Here is a 22,954-nt window from a genome sequence, read left to right as displayed (position 1 = left end):
CCTCTTCTACTTCTAACTTAATTTTATTTCGATTTTAATTATGTCATTTTTCCTAGATTATACCTTGGATTTTAAAAAGATATTTTTTTGTTTACTGTTAATCTGTCTGAAGCAATTCTGTTGTATATTTCTAGTATTGCTTTTGACACTTTACTTCTCAAGTAGTTTATTGTTAAGAATATGGTTAGTAGACCACCAGATACTGTTTGGACTTGAATCACTAAGTTGTACATATGAAACTAATATTGAACTGTATGTTAACTAACTGGAATTTAAGTAAAAACTTTAAAAAAAAAGAATATACTCAGTAGAATGTCAGATAACTCCCTATTATGGAAATCTATTCATGCTTTATTCCCCATCATTATTTAGGTCATCTCTGTCTTTTTAATTATGGACATTGGCTCTCATCAGTCACCATAGTGGATTGGCAGGATTTTATACTATGTGTTTTATTTTCAAATCTAAATCTTGGTGATTGGTCCCTTGCAGACATCTTGTTATCTGGACGATGTTCAGTTAAGTTTCTGAATCCAGTCTTAACATTCTCATCTGCATTCTACATGTAAGTATACCCTAGGCAGGATGTGTTAGCTCTGCTAGTAACAGGAGAAACTTTCTTAACTGACCTTCATTTAACCACCTGCACAATTGAATAATGTTCTCCATTCCCTTTTTGACACCCCCTGACTGTTTTTAGTATAAGATGGATATCATAGGCCAGTTGGCCACCTTCTGACTTACCCTGGTGCTTCTGTTATCCTGTGGCGGCATGTGCTTACTGAGAGGCGATAAATTACTGCTCATTGTACTTCTTATTAGGATCATATAACTTAAATTTTTATATATAAACTAATGAAATATAGATGCAACAAGGATGGCATTTATAAAGGTACCGTTTCTAAGAAAACTCTTTGAAAAGTCTTGGAAGAAATAAAATGTCAGCAAAGATAATTTGCTAAAAAAAAAATGCTGTAATGAATTAGGATGAACACTGAGGGGGATAAGATTGATGGTGCTTAAGGGTACAAACTTGTAACGAGTAGTAAATAAGCTACAGAGATCTAATGTACAATATAATGAATATCAACAATTATATATACTTACGTATGTGACAAATATTGCTACATCACCAGTCATATTACATATCTAAAGTATCAGTAACACGCTATACACTTTATACAATGTTACATGTCAAATTTATTCAATTAAAAAACACTTAAAAATCCATCTGTATGCTGGGGAGGATGCAGAGAAAGGGGAACCCTCCTACACTGTTGGTGGGTATGCAGGCTGGTGCAACCACTCTGGAAAACAGCATGGAGATTCCTCAAAAAGTTGAAAATAGAGTTACCCTATGACCCAGCAATTGCACTACTAGGTATACCCTAAAGATACAAACATAGTGATCCGAAGGGGCACGTGCATCCAAATGTTTATAGCAGCAATGTCCACAATAGCCAAACTATGGAAAGAACCTAGATGTCCATCAACAGATGAATGGATAAAGAAGATGTGGTATATATATACAACGGAATACTATGCAGCCATCAAAAGAAATGAAATCTTGCCATTTGCGGACGACATGGATGGAACTAGAGGGTATTATGCTTAGTGAAAAAAGTCAATCAGAGAAAGACAACTATCATATGATCTCCCTGATATGAGGAAGTGGAGATGCAACATGGGGGGTTTGAGGGGTCGGAAAAGAATAAATGAAACAAGATGGGATTGGGAGTGAGACAAACCATAAGTGACTCTTAATCTCACAAAACAAACTGAGGGTTGCTGGGGGGAGGGGGGTTGAGAGAGGGGGGTGAGGTTATGGACATTGGGGAGGGTATGTGCTATGGTGAGTGCTGTGAAGTGTGTAAACCTGGCGATTCACAGACCTGTACCCCTGGGGATAAAAATGCATTATATGCTTATAAAAAAATAAAAAATTTAAATTAAAAAAATCCATCTGTACTTAGGGTATCTAAATTTGTTTTATTTTAAAGAAAATGAATGCACTGTATATTTTAGCATAGTTTGTATCAGAAAGAAAAACTGGAATTCATGTTCAAACAGAAAGGCCTTGGCTTCACATCGGAAGTTTGGTGAATAATATGCATTTATATTTTAAGTTTAAGAGTTTCATATGTGTACCATTTTTGTCTTTCCCCACTTCTATAAAATTTTTTAAAAATCTGATAGTTCCTATCAGTGTAGCATATGAGGACTTCTAGTATGTACATTACCATCATATTTTTTTGAAAGCCCTGAATGCATTTGGGAGAATCATGAGAAGAGTCATAGTTTGTGTGGAATAGATATGTGAATTCTGGTCTCATCTGTATAGGACTAAGGCCCAGGTTTAATTGTAAGTAGGGATTTATGTTTAGTAACATGTCACTCCTGTTCGTTAAGTTTAAATGCATCTGTCAAACTAGGGAGCCATGTAAAAAGAATATTCTGTTCCTTTGGGTAGAAGTACATACTTCAAGGTAGTGTGCAGAAGTAGTTAAGTTACTAGACTTTGTAGTCAGACGTACAAAATTCAGTTTCCAGTATTACCACTGTAAAAAGTACAATTTTTTACAAGTTATTCCTACTCTCCCAGTTTCAATTTCACTGTTTATAAAGTGTGCATAATAGGAGTAACTGCCTCATAAGAATGTTACGAGGATAAGCAAACAATTTATGTCAAGTGCCTAGCTTTGTATATAATGAATCATATATTACCTATGCGTATACCATTAGAACATTCTCACAGTTAGACACACAAACTGTTAGGTGATCTTTATTATTAATAGTATAAATAATGTTGAAACCTCATAAAAATATGTAATAGAGCTAGTAAACTTATATAGACATATGTATGTACAGAAACATATAGTAGGGGCACCTGGGTGGCTCAGTGGGTTAAAGCTTCTGCCTTCGGCTCAGGTCATGATCCCAGGATCCTGGGATCGAGCCCCGCAGTGGGCTCTCTGCTCAGCAGGGAACCTGCTTCCCCCTCTCTCTCTGCCTGCCTCTCTGTCTACTTGTGATCTCTGTCTGTGAAATAAATAAATAAAATTTAAATAAAAAACCACATAGCAACAACTAAGAACAAGAGAGTTAGCATTGTCACTACCTGTTGGTATAAGTCCAATTAAAATGAAAAAATAAATTATAGTCACCACCTTTTATTTCCCTTATGGCAACCCTGTTATGTCTACATAATTATAAAATAGGAAGTAAAATCTGGCTATTTATAGTTCTTCAGTATTTGAGTTAATTCTTTCTTTCTTCTTAGCCAAATTTTTTTCCCATTAGGTAGCACCATAAAAGATGTACTCTCTTCTGTTAGCTGTTTGTTAATTCCTTTCTTAAAAGGAGTCAGGACTGACAATTACTTTATAAATCTGTTAATTTACTGTTTACATTTCAGGGGACATGGCCTAACACATAATTGAATCTGTACAATAATAAAGCATTTTATTTTGGGTATTATTACCAAACAATTCTACATATCTTTTTTTTTTTTAAATGTTTTCCCCTGTTATAATTTCCCGTGGTCAATCCTTCATTCCGTTTCTATGGAACGTGGGCAGAGGTCTGCCTTCTGTAACCGCTTCAAACTGAATTAGGGTGCAGTGGAGGCTTTGGAATGGAAGGATCTGAGACAGAGCTGATCGCAATTTTTGGTCCCTTGTGCTAATGGTGGGGGTTTCAGAGATAGTTCCTTCTCTGAGGACTTGGATATTTCTCTACATGGTTTGGTACCACATGGCATCATTGATTTTATCCCCAATACTCTTTAAGGAATAGTAATAGTACAGTCTAACCCAATAGTCTCATTCTCTCTCAAATCGACCTGGCATCGGTGGCCATCCAAGAATACAGATGAGGGGCGCCTGGGTGGGTCAGTGGGTTAAGCCTCTGCCTTCGGCTCAGGTCATGATCCCAGGGTCCTGGGATCGAGCCCCACATCGGGCTCTCCGCTCAGCAGGGAGCCTGCTCCCCCCGCCCCCCGCCTGCCTCTCTGCCTATTTGTGATCTCTCTCTCTCTCTCTCTCTCTCTGTGTGTGTGTGTGTGTCAAATAACTAAGTAAAATATTTAAAAAAAAAAAAAAAAGAATACAGATGAGTAAATTAGTCTGAGCCCCTCCCCCGGCTGGGGAAGGGGGCAAAGGTTGTGGTGGGTTAAGGGCTTCTTCTAGGCAAGTAGCTTAGTGTTTGACTTGAATTATCAGGGGCCCTTCTCCTTCTCCTTCTCCTTCTTCTTCCTCCTCTTCTGTCTTTACAGATTTTTATTAAGGAATCTCTGCACCTTGGGGCGCCTGGGTGGCTCAGTGGATCAAAGTCTCTGCCTTGTCTCAGGTCTACATATCTTTTTAAGAGCAAAATAGTTTTTTTCTGCCAGGAGGCTTCCCTGAGAATTTGAAGCTCTGATTTAGTACAGTTGAAATTATATTAAAACACTAAATTCAGAACTTCTTATGATATACATACTTCTCTGCAGCTTACATTGATATGCACAAACACCACTAAAATCTAGAAACAATTACTAAATCAGTTTATTTTTTGGGAATCTAAAAATAAAACATTAACTTTTTATTCCTTCAAAGTAGTGGGAAAATGAATGTAGCAAATTTTTAAAGATTCAGACACCATCGATGAAGATTAAGCTTCAGGAGGTTAAAACTGAGGAACATTGAATAGATCAGAAGACACAAAATACTGAGTAGAATTTTAAAACCCAGGAAAGGTTTTTCAAGAATTGTGGCTAAATAGAATTTATTTAAAAGACAATGGCTCTAGTCAAACTGCTTTGGAATATGCTGTGTGATAACAGTAGGAATAGAAGACTGATTCTCCACTGTGCTTTTTTTTTTTAGTGGAGAGTCTGTGGCTATAATGGTGGAGGATACATAACATAAAAGCTGTCGGAGAAAAGGCAAATATCAGGATCATTTGTTGACTGGTTATATATTTTGGTTTTTCTTGCTGACCACTCCCTTCTCCACCCCATGAGAAAAGGGAAGGGGGGGATTAAATGTATACCTCTTACCAAATATCACATCATCATTACTGTTTCAAGCAAAATTTCATTTTTTTTTCTGTTTACATCAATTGTGTGGATTTGTATGTGAATTGGTTTTCATCATGTGACTGATACAAATACCCAGTATTAATGGATGTTCAAATCAAATGTAAACCACTTACTTTCAAGACTTTTTGTATGACATTATTTCATAGCTTTTAAACTGGAGATCATCTAGATTGGTGAGTTTAGAATGTGGTCTGTGAACTGGCATCACCAGCATCACCTGGAAACTTTTTGGAAGCGTAGATTCTCGGCCCCCGCACCAAGCTACTGTATCAGAAACTCTGAGGATGGAGTCCACCAGTCCAAGTGATTCTGATGCATGCTAAAGTTTGCAATTTACTTATTGAGATGATGTAGCTTCTTAGGAAGGTATTTTTCACCAGACTGTTTCAAATAGAATTACACACTACTTGCTTTTGAGAACAATTGGAAGGGGAACTCTCCTTTGCAGGCAATAGGTACCTTTTTATTATATCTAGAATGAAATGCCTATTCTACATGTGTTAGGCTGCCTGGCTATTCTCCTTATAGTTGAATAGCCTGAAGATAAAGTTTTGGGGACAACAAACTACTCTTTGGCTATGATTACACATCAAGTTGGCTATAAGGTGGACTTGCCTTATAAGGAAGAACTGTGAAGCTCTTAATTACTTGAGCCTGCTTTACTTTAGAATTGCTGGGGAATAAGTGGATTGGCCAGATTTCCCAGAGAAAAGAAACAGAGACATACCAGTTTTTCCACAGGAGTAGTAGAGACTTAGGTGACATTACCACTGCCATTTATTAGACTCCAGTAAGCCTCTTAAAGCTGAAGGTTTGGCATTTCTTTCTTGGTGAATGCCTCAGGATGGCCCGTTATCACTGTAGCTGATTTTATTCTTTCTTGTGTCAGAGAAAGGAAGGGAACCAAATATTAGAAGCTTAAAAAAGGCAAAGGTGTTGGAAAAGTGACATTGTTTATATTTCTATCTTTTCCATTCTTTCTGTACCCTACATATTTTTCTCAGTGTTATCCAGAGATTAACATACTTTTTAAGTGGATACTTACCCTATTTTAGTACTCTTGGTAATACAGATGGTACTATGAAAATGTTACTATAACTTGCTCTTTAAAAGTTCTATTACCGGGGCGCCTGGGTGGCTCAGTGGGTTGAGCCACTGCCTTCGGCTCGGGTCATGATCTCAGGGTCCTGGGATCGAGTCCCGCATCGGGCTCTCTGCTCGGCAGGGAGCCTGCTTCCCTCTCTCTCTCTCTCTCTGCCTGCCTCTTTGTCTACTTGTGATCTCTCTCTGTCAAATAAAAAAAAAAAAAATCTTAAAAGTTCTATTACCTGGGGGCGCCGGGGTGGTTCAGTGGATTAAAGCCTCTGCCTTCCGCTTGGTTCATGATCTCATCAGGGAGCCTGCTTCCCTTCCTGTCTCTCTGCCTGCCTCTCTGCCTACTTGTGAACTATGTCTGTCAAATGAATAAATAAAATCTTTAAAAAACATAAAAATAAAAAAATAAAAGTTCTATTACCTGTTGAGACTAAGATAAAAGTGACAACTTTCTGGTAATGCTTTTTGTTAACAGTTACACTCAAACTACGCTGACTATTACAGAGATTGCAAACTTTTTCTTAAACAGATAATTTAGGCTTTGTTGGCTAACAGGTAAAATCAAGAATATTGATAGGTATTTATATAATCACTTAAAATGTAACTTTTTAAAAGTTTAAAAGCCAGTCTTAGCTCATGGGTCATAAAAAGGTGGATGGCCAGATTTGACTCACAAGCCACATGACTTATGATATAGAAAGGATCCTTAGATATTTATCCTTCAAATTTTGGGGTGGTATACATCAGTGACTATGTTATATATTAATTATGTAATTCCACATAACATGGTTATGTAATAAACTTGGTCAATAAATTCTTTTTCTTTTTTTTTTTTTAAATGAATATTCTAGATAGAATGGAGCCAGTCCAAAGGTCTTTTTTTTTTTAAAGATTTTATTTATTATTTATTTTGACAGAGAGAGATCACAAGTAGACAGAGAGGCAGGCAGGCGGAGAGAGAGAGAGAGAGAGAGGGAAGCAGGCTCCCTGTCGAGCAGAGAGCCCGATGTGGGACTCGATCCCAGGACCCTGAGATCATGACCTGAGCCGAAGGCAGCGGCTTAACCCACTGAGCCACCCAGGCGCCCCCACCAGAATATCTTAGAAATAGAAACATTTGTCCCTCTTTAAATAAATTACCAAGCATTCCAAATTACAGATTTAATTTCATATTTTACATTAATGGGAAATAAGGGAAATGGGTTCTTGGAGGCCCTTCAAGATAACTTTTGAATGCTGTGAAAGTATTATAGAAATATATGTAAGTTTACATCAATTCATAAATAAGAAACTTCAGAAGTTTGCTAGTTAGAGGAAAGGAAAAAATAAAATACATGATAATTTGAAGAGAAACTAGTTGTGTTGTAATGAATATATATAAAATTCATCTGTTTGGAATCATTCAGAATGTCAGAATCTAAGTTACAATATCTTATTGCATAGGAGGGAGATTTGGGAGACTGTTCTTTGTAGTAGTTTGGAAAAATAACCCATCGTGAACCATTCTCTTCAGCCAAATAGGATAGGGACAAAATATGCATGAATAAGACTCTGGGGCTAGACCTAACCATAAGTCATGAAAAGTCTAGTTACTTGAAAAGAATGTGCTATTAGGAGGCCTGCCTACCATTCCTTTTTCTAGGTGATCTAATACATTCCTATGACTTGAAAATATCTATATGCTGATGTCAGGAACTCAGAACTCTCTTATGAGCTCCCAGTTATTAACCAGTAAATCCGGCTGTCCTGTTGACAGTTCTGTACAGATCCTGTAGAAGACTAGGTATTGAGGAAGAGAAAAGCAAATTTTGATGCTTATTATAATGTTTTGCATGTTAAAGTTACCTAATAAATACTTAATGTTTTCAATTTTTTTTTAAGGGAGAAACATTTGTTTTCTACAGTTTTATGTGTGTGTGTTTTAATGAAAGTGTAATACACATGATTTTTTTTTTTTTTAATCAAAGTGGGAGCACCTGGGTGGCACAGTTGGTTAGGTGTTCAACTTGGTTTCAGCTCAGGTCATGATCTCAGGGTCCTGAGATCCAGCCCCACATTGGGTTCTGTGCTCCGTGTGGAGTCTGCTTAAGATTCTTCCTCTCCCTCTCCCCAACCTCCCTGTCAGCACATACTCTCTCTCTCAAATAAATAAATAAATCTTAAAAGAAAAAATGAAAGTGTACAGAAAGGCTTAAAATGAAAAGCTACTGTCCCTAGCCTTACCTTTTCTCATTTCTAATTCTACTCCCCAAGGGGACAATCACTTAAAGGCTTTCGGCTATTTTTATTGGTAGTTATGTCCGCATCTTTAATTAAAATGCTTCTGCTGGCATTTCTTGATCAATCAGCTTTAAAACATCTAATGAAATAGTAAGCTTATTTGCAATGCTCGTACCTTTCCTCCCAGCATAATTATGTCACTGGTTTTTGTTTTATTGGTTATGGCTGTAAATGATTTATATTTTATTTCTATATTTCTTGTTCCATTAGGTATAAGACACTATTTCTTGATTTCCACTTTGTAAGAAGATGTTAGCACCCTTGCCCTTCCCTTCCCTCTTCCCACTTCCTAAATTCTGTCATCTGTAATTTATGGTCCAAAGGCTGATCATGTTTACATTCTGCTCTATAATCAAAATTAAGTCATTTGTGCTTTATCTCTAGATTAATTTTAGAACTTGAAAATCAATATAAATGTTGTTCTGATCATGTAAATATTGTTACCTGCAGGGACAGGTCATATAGTATGACTACATCTTTTCCTGTGGTTTCTTTTTTTTTTTTTATTAAAGATTTTATTTATTTATTTGACAGAGAGATCACAAGCAGGCAGAGAGGCAGGCAGAGAAAGAGGAGGAAACAGGCTCCCTGCTGAGCAGAGAGCCCGATGCGGGGCTCGATCCCAGGACTCTGAGATCATGACCTGAGCCGAAGGCAGCGGCTTAACCCACTGAGCCACCCAGGCGCCCTTTCCTGTGGTTTCTAATTATGTTTCTTTATTGTACTGCCAATATTTTTCAAACTCTTCACCATATAAGATAACAGATCTTTTTTTACTTTTCACCAGAAACCTTCTGAGTATCTTCCAAACTCCTCTACCCAACTGGATTGGTTACTGTCTACACTTAAGTTTCTACTATACTCCTGTATCTTAGCTGTTTTTCTTTCTTTTTTCTTTTTTTTTTTTTTTAAGATTTTATGTATTTATTTGACAGAGAGAGAGAGACAACGAGAGAGGGAACACAAGCAGGGGGAATGGAAGAGGGAGAAGCAGGCTTCCCGCTGAGAGGGGAGTCCAAAGTGGGATTCGATCCCAGAAATCTGAGATCATGACCTGAGCTGAAGGCAGATGCTTAATGCTTAATGACTAAGCCCCCCAGGCGTTCCCACTGTTTTGCTTTCTTGATTGATTATCCCATCTTCTGGATCCCAAATATTTCTCTTTCTTGGTTTATTCACTCTTTTGCTGCACCATTCCTTCAAGCAACCTCTCAAGAAGTGATGTGTAAGAATTCAATTTATGAGTTCTTACACATCTGAAAATATTTTTATTTTGCTACCACACTTGATGTAAAATGTAGAACATTTGGAACTGTACAGATCTATTTGTACCTTCTGTCACCCTTCATGCTATCGCTGTCATGTGTCTCATGTCTGTGTACATTTTAATTCCCATGAGAATGTGTGAAATGTATTGGAAAGAAATTAAGGGTAAAAGAACAGTCTTTTGCATTTACTCAGATTTTTACCATTTCTAATGCTCTTCATTATTTTCTGAACACTTATATTTCCATGTGGTATCATTTTTCTTCACTCAGTAACCTTTAACATTTCACAGTATGCATCTGCTCTGACATATTCTCTAAGTTTTTTGTTGTCTAAAATGTCTTATTTGGGGATGCCTGTGTGGCTCAGTTGGTTGAGTGTCTGCCTTTAGCTCAGGTCCTGATCCCAGGTTCCTGGGACCAAGCCCCATATCGGGCTCCTTGCTCAGTAGAGAGCCTGCTTCTCCTTCTCCCTCTGCCCCTGCCCCCAACTCCCGCTCACATGCTTGCTCTCTCTCCCCACCCCCATAAATAAATAAATTAAATGTTTTATTTTGCCTCCATTTTTGATGTATATTTTCACTGGATATAGACTAATGTGTTGATTTTTTTCCAAATCCCCTCACTCTCAGCTCTTTAGGGATGTTACTTTATTTTGTTTTGGCTGCCATAGTTTCTATGAGAAACTAGATGAGAAGTTAGATGTCATTCAAATTGTTGTATTGACCCTTGTCTGTAATAATCTTGTTTTTCTCTGGCTGCTTTCAAAATTCTCTCTCTCTCTCTCTCTTTTTTTTTTTTTTTTAAGCCATTTGACTATGATGAGCCTAGTGTATTTCTGTTCATATTTATCCTGGACTCCTTGATTATGAAAATTTATGTCTTTTACAGACATGAGATATTTAGCCAATATTTCCTGAAATATTTTATCTGCCTCATTTTCTCTTCTTCTCAGCATCTAATTACATACATGTTAGAATTGGGATATCATCTCACAGGTCCTGAGGTATTTTTTTGTTTTGTGTTTTGTTTTTAATACTTGTTCTCTGTGGTCTTCAAATTGTATAATTTTCATTCTTTTGTCTTCAAATTCACTGACTCCTCTGTCATTTTGAACTTTTCAATTTACTATATATTATTTATGTGTGTATGTGTGTACATACATATATATAACATACTATATAATATCATTTAAATTGTGATATTTAAACCCATTCAGTGACTTTTTATCTTAGCTATTATGTTTTTCAGTTCTAGAATTTGCATTTGGTTCTTTTTTAGTTTCTCTTTCTCTGATGAGATTTTCTTGCCTTTTTTTAAATTAAGAAAATGTATTTCTTTACCTCTCTGAAAATAGTTATAATAGCTGCTTTAAATTTCATATGTGCTGATTATAATATCTAGAGTGTTGCAGTGTTAGTCTCCATCTTTTCTCTTGATGATGGGTCATATTTTCCTGGTTCTTCATGTGATGAGTAATTTTGTATCCTAAACATTTCATTTTGTAGATACTCTGTATTTTGTTATATTCCTTCAAAGAGCATTACCAGTTTTCTTTTAGCAAGCAATTAACTTGGTTTGATTTAATGGAAAACTCTGTGTTTAGAGCATCAGTTTAATTCAGTTCAGCTGTATTAGACGTAGCCCGTCTGCTGCGTGCACTGCATGGTTCAGCAATCAGCCAGAGGTCTGAGCAGAGTTTATACACAGAATTTTGGCTAACTACTATAGCTCTCTCTCTCTTTTCTGGAAATCCTCTTCCCTGTAACTTTTCAGTGACTTATAGCTATAAGCTCTGTCTTTTGATACTTCAGAGTAGAAGAAATATATGTTTTGTCTTGGAGTTTCAGTGACCCTATGCTGTAGTGTGGTTTATTTTTAGCTCAGAAGCCAAAAAATAAAAATAAATTTAAAAAGGAGAAACGCCTAATGATCTGTTCTTCCCCCGCCCCCCCAATTGTTAGCTCTCTTCCAGAATCTATTATGTTTAATGTCCAGGGTCCAGAGTTTAAAGTTAATCTGTAAGGGGCTCCATCTAGTAGAAACTTAATTGGCTGTAGAGAAGCAGAACCCTTCTGATAGGATTTTGAGATTTTTGCCTTTCATAATATTAAAAGTTTCTCAGGTTGTTTCTAATTATAGAAATATTTATGCATTGGGGAGCTGACATTTAGCTTTAGGACCCAGTTTTATAAAAAATGACTTCATTGTTCTTTTCCTTACCACTTATTGTTCCATACTCACATGTATATCTGTTTTCTCTTTTCCATACATCCAGTAAGGTACATTATTAAAATGAGGGAAATCATATGGAAAATTTATGAACTCTTCAGTTTGAGATTTACTTTTTGGCTCCTGTTCCTCTTTCTTGTAATAAGCACCACTGCTTCTGCCTCCATCTAGCTGTCAGATTTTTTTTTTAATCTCAAAGAAGTAATGTGGTGAATAGAACAATATGTTTTATTAGTTTAAAAACCAGGAGTGGGAGGAGACTTATAAAAACCCTAAGGAAAAAAAAAAAGACTTCTAAGCTTAAGTCAGTGTCTACTTATGCATATTTATAGACCACCCTTTTATTAACATACAACCAAGGAGAGTAAAGCAAACCATTTGTTTCTTTTGTGTACTTAAGGAACGTCAGAATAAAAATTTCTGCTTTTATCCCTAACTCAAAATAGAACAATAGAACAATAATTCTGTTCCTCCCATTAGCCCTCTTTTTTCATGATTTACTTAACTTGTGAGTAGGCAACTCATCTTTCCATAACATGTTCTTGTCAGGAGTTAATCATCATCTTATATTCATCCCTATTCCTGTCCAGTCAGATGATCCCAAGGTTTCTGAGAGATGAAAATCAACTTATCCTGTTAGAGACTGGGAGTTGCTGAGAGATATTCTAAGGTTAGAGGAATGCTGCTGATTCTTTACCCATGGTTAGTGGGCAGGGAAGTGTTCTCTGTTGTGAGTTCTTTATTATAAGATTAGTAGCAACTGCACATTCCAAAAACAAGCCAAAAGTTATTGGTCCTTCACACTTAATCTCTGAAAATGTCTCAGTAGTCATTTTTGCTCATGGGACAAAGACTTAATTTGTTTTAAATCTACCCTTGTAGAATTTCATTACAGTCTGGCACAATGTTAATGTTCATGCAGATCTTAGCAGTTTTCTGCCTCCCACATTGACTGCCTAGAATCTTTTTCAGTATACTTTTTTAAAGTTTTGAAAAAGAAAAAAAAGGGTTTTGATTTCCTTGCCTAATTGTTAACTTTTTCTTTGTTAGCCCTAGCCTTTTGGGTCTGCCTTGGAGAAATCCATTTGGAATTATCATTAAATGACAGCTAACCATTATTTACATGCTTACTGTCCAAGTTTATTTTTCCTATCAATTCTTAAGTGTATGTAAAACCCTTTTTTTCCAAGGAATTTTATGTTATTGTACATAGTCAGCATGTTTTCAGCCATTATTGAGAACTGGTACAAAATGGAAAACAGCATTATATATCATTCTTAAAACACTATTCTGAGATGATTATTCTACAGTCCTTGCCCTCAAAGAGTTTATAATCTGGTAGGCTTTGATGATTTAGACAAAAATAATCGGGGATAATGGAATTTATTCTTAAAATTTATAATGCCAGAATCCCATATCCAATTACTTATAACATACATACATACATTGGTTGGTTGATTGATTGATTTAATGTAAGCTGCACATTCAACGTGGAACCCAATTCAGGACTTAAACTCATGACCTTAAGATTGAGACCTCAGCTGAAATCTAGAGTCAGATGCTTAACTGACTGAGCCACCCAGGTGCCCCTCTATAGCATACTTTTAAATAATAGTTTGTAAAGCATTCAGAAAGAAACTATCACTAGTTTTCTCATATTATAAAACCTCTTCTCCAAATTATGTTACCTTTCCTCACCATATATACAAGAGGAGCTATACTAGTTCTCATGGTATAATACATATTCCACTAAAGAGAGAAACTTCATCCATTAAACAACAGCTGTCCTTTTGGGTGCAAGGAGATAGGGAGACAGAACTGAAGAAGAGAGTGTGAGTAGATCGCTTCTTGCAATCTGACATCATAAATCATCCCCTCTAGATTCCAAACATTCTGATCAGCATCTTGAAATTTACTTTGTACATTTCCACATCCTTGCCTTACCTATCACATCGTCACCATCATCATCATATACTAATAATGACAACAACATCTAATAGGGAGCACATTTTATGTACAAAGCACTATGCTAATTGCTTTACAAAGATGAGTTCATTTAAATCTTTATAATATCCTTGAGAGGTTAAATAATATATTATTGTGATTACTTAGGCCACTTAGTTTAGAGATATACAAAGCATCTATTGTGTGCACTGTGGTTGATCCACGAATCTAAGATCCATATTTTAGTTCCCGTTCCAGGGATAGTTCAGTCTCTGGCCTTGAGTAGCACATTATGCTTCAGCTTACTATTTCCAAAGGATAATAAATGTTAATACCTTCTTTTTTAGCCTTACCTGTATTGCTCTTAAAATGTAATCCTCATAACAATTCTGAGAAAGAGAGATTGTGTCCCACATCTTAAAGATGCAGACTCCAGGCTTGGAAAAGTTGGATAATTTGTTGAAGACCACATAACGGGCAGTATGATACAAGTCTCACTTGAAAGCCCTTTCTTTCAATCACTGTGTTCTTTATCCTACTGTTTCTTTCCCCCTACTTTCTCATAAATGTAGATGAGAGGATATGAATTATAGATGTAATATTTCTGTCTTAAAGGTGCTAAAGAAGATACTTTTTTCCCCCTCTAATTTAGAAGTGGTAGCATATTCATGAATTTTTAGAACATTTACAAGTACATCTCACCTCATACCTTACAGTCATACCACATGTCTACTCTGTATTATGGCATAAATTGTATATATAAATATGTTATATTTTAAGTTACATTTTACATTTTGAGGAGGTGAGAGTCATTTAACAAGGAAAAAACTGTGACTAATATTCAAGTTCATATTAGTGGAACAACTGTTCTAGGGCATCACATGATCTCCCTTCATATAAAATGTTGCTCATTGAGTTCAGTTACCACTTTTAGGGTCTAAGTATTTAAAAGAGAAGTCAGTGCGCCTGAGGAGTTCAGTCGGTTGAGGATCCAGCTCTTGATTTTTTGCTCAGGTCGTGACCTCAGGGTCCTGAGATGGAGCCCTGTATCAGGCTCCCTGCTTAGTGGAGGAGTCTGCTTGAGATTCTCTCTCTTCCTCTCCCACTGCCTCTCTGCCTGCTTGCACACTGTCTCCCTCTCTCTCTCTCAAATAAATAAATCTTTTTTTTTTTAAAGCAAAGGGAGAAGTCATTAGTCATTTTTAACTGCTTTTGTTGGCATTAATATTGTACATAAAATAAAATGATCCAAAGGGTCATAATGCTTTGGAATTTTAACAAAGGTAGGACTCTGATTATTTTTAGTTGCATTATTTGCTTCTTGTACTTTCCAATCTTCCTATGATGAAACATTTTTCTATAATATTTTAAATTTAAATATAGTTATATTTCATTGCTAAAATTCAGAAGTTAACCTGATACATATATAGAATTCCATATGTCGGTATACCAATAATCACACATAAACCAACATAACTAAAATTTTGAAATTTGGAACTCTTTTTTATGTTATCAGAAACTTAATGCTTCTTCAGATGTACGGAAATGAAATCTAATATCATTGGCTTTTGAGTATTGTGTTGGCTTATTTAAAAGTCTTTTGTATATGCAAAGCTATTAAAATAGGTAATTGACATATACACTGCCTTATTTTATCTCCTATACCATGACTTTTGTCATACACTGAAATAGATAACATTTTCAACGAGTTGTAAGCTATAATAATTTGCCTTTTTATTTGTAATAACATGTAAACAAAGATTTAAATCCCAGTTTCTTTTTGAATTGAGATTTCTATTTAAATTATTCAAAATTGTATTGAAGTAATGTCTTGTAGGAATGTCCTAAAAGTTGTTGGCAATCATTTTTGGAGTAACTTTCTTTGGAGCATCATGTTGTCTCTATTTATTGCTCATATGGTCTATCTGTATTTCAAAGTGTCTAGTATAGCCTTTTGTATAAGACAACATAATTGTATGAACATAGAAATTAGATCAGACTTACTCTTGATTACCTTGGATACAGCTTAGAATCACCTGTTTTCTTAAACCTTAAGCACAGAATGAATGAAGGACAAATAGAGAATTTATACCTCCAAAAATATATGGATAAACAGAAATAGTTCATTTAACTTTGTCCCACTTTGATGGTGAAAAACCAGTACTGGACTTGCCCTCCCACTAGAAACAACTGTTTTTAGACATTGAACAGTTAACAGCATGGTAATGTGATCCCTGAGAGAGAGGATGGGGGAGGAAACCAGGCGAACCCTGGCTTTTTGCCTAAGGGTATTCTCTTGATGGTGGAGAACTCAAAGATAATCTTACTGAATTGAGGAAATAGATCAAAAATTGGGGAAGTCACGGCAACTGAAATTTACAGAGTACTGAGGAATAGGAGGCTTTCAGAAACAGAACTACAGAATTCTGCAGAAGGGTCCTTTTGAATCTTTAACTTAATACTAAGTTGCATATAGATGAGGTGAGACCCAATGAGGCTGGAGAAAGAATACCAGGGAGCTATAAACAACAATTCCTAGAGTTCCCATAGGAATGGGAATTTTTTTTTTTTCATTCTGAGCAGCCAGAATGTAGAGAAATCTTGTTTTAAACCTGCAACATTCTGTAGAGATCCAAGAAAGGACACACTTTGGTAGTGAGGCTAAACTAGCCTTAGAGTAAAAAGTTACTCCAGACCTGCCTAAACAAACCTTTTAAGGCTCAAAAGGATTAGACTGATCCACCAGTGACTTATATGCCTTGGGTCAGAAAGCAGCTGCTTAGCCTTCCTGTTGAAAGTTAAGAATAAAAAGGATGTTGACTTCCTTTGTTAATGCATCCTTCAAATATCCCTGAGTGTGGAAGAGCTTGGGCACAGCCTCAGACTTTATAGCCAAAGTCTTCTAGTCTTTCCCTTCTAACTCAACTATACTCTCAGCATATTTTGTTGGATATTTCTTATGGAAAATAATCTAGTCATTAAAGCTAGAAATTAAATGATTATAGTCTGATTATAATGATGATGATTAATACAATGTTTGTTTTATGAAAGTCTGAGTCTCTCAGGTGATTTATACTGTGATTAACATTTATAATATCCATGAGTGCTTTTTAAAGCTCACTTTTTAAAATCATTTGTTTTATTGGAATCATCTGTTTTATTTGTAATGCTTGTCTTTGCTTTGATTTTCTACTGCATACTATTCATTTAGCAGTTATTAACCAGCTGCCATATGCCAGACAGTATTGTAGGCACTGTAATCCAAAGCATTATATTTGAATGAAAAAATACAGATTAAGGTAGTTTTTGATGATATATGTTCAGCCCATTTAAAAGAAAGAGAGTTAAATTTATACAGAATTTGCTTCTTGGTTCATTAGTTCTGCATCTTTTATGAATTGTCAAGCTATTATGTAAGATATAGCAAAGAATGCTATGTGTTCACCAAAATTTATTCCCTTTCCTCCTTGGGATTGGGACTTAGGCAAACTACATATTCCAGCCTTTCATGGAGATAAGTGTGTCACGTGACTGAATTTTGAACAATACGAATAGAAATAATGTATACAGATTCCAGCTAGGCTATAAAAAGGTCACATATGCATCTTCCCTACCCCTCCCCTCTCCCCCCTCCTAGGTCTTTAGCTTGATGTGGAGAACCCACAAGAGAACAACTCTATCTTAGGATGAGAAGCTGCCTGCTGAACACCCATACTGAGTGAGAACTCTCTTCTGTTGTGTTCAGCCTCTGAGATTTTAGGGTTGTTTTATTTATTGGCCTACCCTAGTGCAAGGAAGAAACATGATTGTGCTGTAACTGCAGTGATGTTTCTGTGGAAGAGGACAATGATTTTTACAAACGCCTAAGTGAGTTGAGAGACTTCAGTCTTTCTCATTGTGTCTGTTGTGTACACCAGTTTGTCCAGGTGCAAACACTGCTCTCTTCCTTTGGGCTCGGGTGTGGGCCCTGGTTCTGCTTGAGCTGCTGGAAGAGCTGCTTTAACCTCTTACTCCCATACCTCCCCCATACCCTGTCTCCATCTCCCTGTCAGTCTGCATCCATTCTTCCACTTCCCTGAACTCAACTACTTTCTCCTCTTCTCCATCTTACCTACCTTTCCTTTTCTCTTTCTTAATAATCAGGGGCAATTTTTTTTTTTTTTGGTCCTACATTTATGTTTATTAAAAACTGATATAAACAAACAAAACCTGTACAAAAAATATCCCCAATCATGTATCACTTTGAAATAGTAATCTTGAGAGACATTATCGCCTAGGACCCCCTCTTCCTCTACCCCGACCACGTCCTCTTCCTCTTCCTCGGCCTCGTCCTCTTCCTGCAACAGCTTCCCTTTTCTTAGATTTCACCTTTGGTTCAACATCCACAAGTAGTGTATCCAGAGGTAAACTGTCTGGTAGGATAAAATATCAAATGTTATTTCCTCGAATACTCAGTGTTTCCAGCTGTACTGGTTCTCTATTCTTCAAAGTCATTTTCACAGCTTTAAGATGGGTATTCATGCTGACATCTACACCTGTGATTGTTCCATGGACCTGTGTTCCATTCTTTAATTCGATGGTTACAGTTTCGTGACTCAATTTCATCAAAAATCTTACGAGCTTCATCCTAGCGGCACCGTCACCGTTTCGGTGGGATCGTGCACAAAACCCGACTACCGAGGTCCGAAAGACTAGGAGTATGAATGGCCGGAAACGCCTACCAGGGGCAATTTTTTTTTAAGATTTTTCTTTCAGTGCCAAGTTTAGTGTGTGAGCACGATGAGACCCCCTTTACCTTTTTCTAAGTGTGGTAGCACAATGTCGAATCTATGAGTGTTAGAACGCACTGATCACCCATCACATCTAAGAACGACCTCATGGTTTACTCTCAATTTAAGAGAGCAACGAAAACTTTTCTGTGTTGACACATTGCACTTGTTTAAGGATGCCACAATACCCTACACGTAGTTTCCTCAGAGGGGGTGCTATATGATAACCGATTCACTCTGTGCTCCTTTCCCCACTTTTTTTTCTTTTTTGAATTCAGCTTTTTATTGAATATGTTACAAAAGAAGTTTAGTCAGAAAGACCAAAGCCCGTGTCATCATCACACTCCTCAGATTCTTGTTTCTTTGCTTCCACTTCTCCTCTCCTCAGCTGGGGAGCAGTGGTGGAGGGGACAGGACCCCCTGTTGGTGCAGGTGAGGATCCTAATGTTGATGTCGGCTACAGACTTGGTAAATTAACCTGGCCAGAAAGTTCAACATTTACATTGGCTGCTTTTTTTTTTTTTAAAGATTTTATTTATTTATTTGACAGAGAGAGATCACAAGTAGGCAGAGAGGCAGGGCGGGGTGCGGGGGGAGCAGGCTCCCTGCTGAGCAGAGAGCCCGCTGCGGGGCTCGATCCCAGGACCCTGGGATCATGACCTGAGCCCAAGGCAGAGGCTTACCCCACTGAGCCACCCAGGTGCACCTACACTGACTGCTTTAATGAAGGCATTGATCTTATTACTGTCTCTTGCCCTAACCTCATTGTCTTGCTGGGGGAGGGCCACGTAGATGCAGGTGAGCTTCAATATAGAGGCCATGGTGTGGGCAAATGATGGACTGGGCACTGCTGGGCTTGGTGCTAGTTGACGAAGTGAGGGCCTTACCGCAGCTCAGCCTAGCTTCCTCAGGAAGATGGAACACCTTAGTGGCGGCTGAGGAGATCCTCTTTCCCCGCTTTTGACCTCTGACTATGTATCAGTAGCTCTTATAAGTGTATAGAAATGGATTGGTCCTCCTGAAAAGATGTCCAAAAAAAAAAAAAAAGTGTTAGGAGGAGACTGCTCTGATTACTTAATCAAATGACTAGATTGCGCAAATGACCTTAAGTCTATTTATATGAGAAGTCTTTTTTTTAAAGCTTAATTTATTTTCACCATTTATACCTGTTACCTCCTGAGTCTCAATTATTATCTTTAGTACTAACCAATATCTCAATTATGACTAGAGTAGATTGTTCTTATTATCTCAAAGTATTTAATCAGTTCTATTCCTTCACATTGGATACCAGTTCAAATGCAGTTGCCTAATATTTTGCTCCCATCTTAACTTGGAATGGATAAAAAATAGAAAATAAAATTAAGTCACCCATTTGAGATACAGTTTAGTGCAGTGCACGTTTTCTCAAATTTCCTTCATTGGCATAGTTCCTTCATGATTTTTGCCATTCCTGCTTATAACCGTACTTTTTAACCTAGTATTTTCTTTGAATTTCATGCTTTTATTTAAATAAATTTACTTTAAAAGAAATTATATATTACTAATCAAACCAGAAAGACAGTATCACATATTGTAATTGTATAATTATCCAGAATGTTAATTCTAGCTAAATACTTTACTTTCAAATGGCACTGACATCAAAATCTTTTCCCTCTTTTTAAAAAAGAAGGATTAGCTAGTATTAGCATATTAAAATTTTCTTCTGGACCTATTCTGAAAGATGGAAACATAATTGAAAAAAGAATAACACTGTAGCCATTTCATTTAGAATAAGCTAGACAATGCTGTCATGACAACAACTTCACAAATCTCAGTGGTTTAACACAAAGAAGGTCTATTTCTAGTTTACCCAACAAGCCTGGGCAACTCTCCAGGGCAGCTGTTCTTTGTACAGTAGCACAGCAATTCAGGCTGTTTCAGTCTTGTATCTGTACCGTCTCAACATGAGACTTCTCTGATTTTTGTGTCATAGGAGGAGACAGACTATAAAATCATGCAGGGCCTATGCACCTGTGTTCTCATTTCATAAGTCCGAACCAGTCACATAATCCTTCCTAAACTTCATGGGAGCTGGCAATTGTAGTCACCCTTGTGCCTAGAAAGGAATGGAGGCTAGGATGTTGGTAGGCATTAGTACAGCCCACCATATTACGTAATTCAGTGCTATTTACTGCCAGTTTTATAAATCATTTAAAATCATCTCTTGTTGGAGGAGTCAAGATGGTGGAGAAGTAGCAGGCTGAGACTACTTCAGGTAGCGGGAGATCAGCTAAATAGCTTATCTAAAGATTGCAAACACCTACAAATCCAACGGGAGATTGAAGAGAAGAAGAACAGCAATTCTAGAAACAGAAAATCAACCACTATCTGAAAGGTAGGACTGGCGGAGAAGTGAATCCAAAGCGACTGGAAGATAGACCGTGGGGGGAGGGGCCGGCTCCTGGCGAGCGGCGGAGCAACGGTGCACAAAATCGGGACTTTTAAAAGTCTGTTCCGCTGAGGGACATCGTTCCAGAGGCTTAACCGGGGTGAAGCCCAGGCGGGGTCAGCGCGGCCTCAGGTCCCACAGGGTCACAGAAGGATCGGGGGTGTCTGAGTGTCGCAGAGCTTACCGGCTACAGAGACAGAGCCGAGGAGTAAGAACTAAGCTCGGGGTTACCTTGAACCGGTCACAGGCTCGGTCGGCTCGGAGCGCGGCTGGAGGCCAGGGTGACGGGAGTCATTGGGCGCTGTTCTCTGAGGGCGCACTGAGGAGTGGGGCCCCGGGCTCTCGGCTCCTCCGGGCCGGAGACCGGGAGGCCGCCATCTTCATTCCCGCCCTCCGGACTCTTCGGAAAGCACTCAGGGAACAAAAGCTCCCGAAAGCAAACCCAGCAAACCCAAGCGGATTGCTCAGCCCGGCCCCGGGGTAAGGGCGGTGCAACTCCGCCCGGGGCAAAGACGCTTGAGAATCACTACAACAGGCCCCTCCCCCAGAAGATCAACGAGAAACCCAGCCAGGACCAAGTTCACCTACCAAGGAGTGCAGTTTCAATACCAAGGAGAGCGGCGGAATTCCAGAGGAGAAGAAAGCAAAGCACGGAACTCATGGCTTTCTCCCCATGATTCTTTAGCCTTGCAGTTAATTTAATTTTTTTTCCTTTTTCAATTTTTTTTTCTCTTCTTCTGCTAAATTTTTTTAACTTTTACCGTTTTCCTTTTTAACGTTTTTAAAATAGTTTATCTAATATATATATATTTTTTTCCGTTTTATATTTTTTATCGGCTTTCTTTTTTTAATAGTTTCTTTTTTTTTTTTTCTTTCTGAACCCCTTTTTATCCCCTTTCTCCCCCCTCACAATTTGGGATCTCTTCTGATTTGGCTAAAGCATATTTTCCTGGGGTTGTTGCCACCCTTTTAGTATTTTACTTGCTCCTTCATATGCTCTTATCTGGACAAAATGACAAGGCGGAAAAATTCACAACAAAAAAAAAGAACAAGAAGCAGTACCAAAGGCTAGGGACCTAATCAATACAGACATTGGTAATATGTCAGATATAGAGTTCAGAATGATGATTCTCAAGGTTCTAGCCGGGCTTGAAAAAGGCATGGAAGATATTAAAGCAACCCTCTCGGGAGATATAAAAGCCCTTTCTGGAGAAATAAAAGAACTAAAATCTAACCACGTTGAAATCAAAAAAGCTATTAATGAGGTGCAATAAAAAATGGAGGCTCTCACTGCTAGGATAAATGAGGCAGAAGAAAGAATTAGCGATATAGAAGACCAAATGACAGAGAATAAAGAAGCTGAGCAAAAGAGGGACAAACAGCTACTGGACCACGAGGGGAGAATTCGAGAGATAAGTGACACCATAAGACGAAACAACATTAGAATAATTGGGATTCCAGAAGAAGAGGAAACAGAGAGGGGAGCAGAAGGTGTGTTGGAGAGAATTATTGGAGAGAATTTCCCCAATATGGCAAAGGGAACAAGCATCAAAATCCAGGAGGTTCAGAGAACCCCCCTCAATATCAATAAGAATAGGTCCACACCCCGTCACCTAATAGTAAAATTGACAAGTCTTAGTGACAAAGAGAAGATCCTGAAAGCAGCCTGGGAAAAGAAGTCTGTAACGTACAATGGTAAAAATATTAGATTGGCAGCAGACTTATCCACAGAGACCTGGCAGGCCAGAAAGAGCTGGCATGATATATTCAGAGTACTAAATGAGAAAAACATGCAGCCAAGAATACTATATCCAGCTAGGCTATCATTGAAAATAGGAGAGATTAAAAGCTTCCAGGACAA

General features: G+C 37.6%; 1 protein-coding gene and 1 pseudogene across 8 annotated transcripts in view; one reads left to right on the top strand and one right to left on the bottom strand.

Moving 5' to 3' along the window:
• The window catches only part of TANC2 (tetratricopeptide repeat, ankyrin repeat and coiled-coil containing 2), a 375,400-nt gene that overhangs the window by 154,805 nt on the left and 197,641 nt on the right, over positions 1-22,954 (top strand). Inside the window, exon 1 of one of the 8 annotated variants that reach the window (XM_047706887.1) lies at positions 12,604-12,622. The exons of the other annotated variants lie outside the window; for them this stretch is intronic. The gene's annotated coding sequence lies outside the window, so the exon portion shown is untranslated. Of the gene's footprint in view, positions 1-12,603; positions 12,623-22,954 lie in introns of those variants that run through there. 8 annotated transcript variants of the gene reach the window in all.
• LOC125087035 (small nuclear ribonucleoprotein Sm D1-like) lies at positions 18,046-18,611 on the bottom strand (annotated as a pseudogene).

The sequence above is a fragment of the Lutra lutra genome, chromosome 16, assembly GCF_902655055.1.
Source record: "Lutra lutra chromosome 16, mLutLut1.2, whole genome shotgun sequence".
NCBI lineage: Eukaryota > Metazoa > Chordata > Mammalia > Carnivora > Mustelidae > Lutra > Lutra lutra.
Note: the sequence above shows the minus strand (reverse complement) of the source record. Positions and strands in the feature narration are given on the sequence as shown.